The following is a 1,046-nucleotide window of genomic DNA, read 5'->3' as shown; positions in this document are numbered from 1 at the left end:
CAGAATTATACCTGACTTATCAATGCAAACTCTGAAAACCAGAAGAGCCTGGACCAAGTTATTTCTAGTTCTACATGACAATAGATGCCAACCCAGAATACTTTACCCAGCAAAAATGTCTATTATAGTTGAAGGGGAAATAAAAATTTTCCATGACATAAATACGCTGAAGGAATTCATGTCCACAAAACCAGCCCTTCAGAGAGTTCTGGAATCAATACAAAGAACTGAAGAAAGGAACGACTATACCCAAGGGGTTGCAGAAAGAAATTCAATGAACATATAAATGGAAAAGTACCACTATGTCAAGAATGTAAACAGAAATAAAAATGACAGGATTCAATACTCATCTTTCATTCATAACTTTAAATATTAACAGACTGAACTCCCCAGGCAAAAGACACAGACTAGGTGAATAGGTTAAGAAACAAAACCCATCTTTTTGTTGTCAGCAAGAAACCCATCTCACTTTCAAGGACAGACACTATCTTAAAGTGTAAGGATTGGAAAAAAATATACCAAGCAAATGGTACTAAGAAAAAAGCAGGTGTAGAAATTCTAATATCTGACAAAATAGACTTTAAACTAAAACTAATCAGAAGAGATAAAGAGGGCCACTTCATTCTGATCAAAGGAACAATAAATCAAGAAGATATTACAATCATGAACATATATTCACCACACTCTGGTGCACCCAACTTCATAAAAAGAATAATACAGGACTTTGAGACCCAGATTAATCCCAAATCATTAACAGTAGGGGACATCAATACCTCACTGTCTCCATTTGGTAGGTCAACAGGGCAGAGACTTAACAGAAAGACATCTGAATTAAACAATACCATATATCATATGGATTTAACAGACATCTACCCATCTACCAAGTATTCCACCCAAGCACCAAAGGACATACTTTCTACTCAGAAACCCATGGAAACTTCTCCAAAATCGACAATATACTTGGGCACAAAACAAACCTCAACAAATGAAAAAAAAAGACTGTAATTCCATGCATTCTATCAGACCACAGTGCAATAAAGCTTATA

This window comes from Nannospalax galili, unplaced genomic scaffold (assembly GCF_000622305.1).
Source record: "Nannospalax galili isolate Female #2095 unplaced genomic scaffold, S.galili_v1.0 scaffold846, whole genome shotgun sequence".
NCBI lineage: Eukaryota > Metazoa > Chordata > Mammalia > Rodentia > Spalacidae > Nannospalax > Nannospalax galili.
This window is presented reverse-complemented; position numbering follows the sequence as displayed.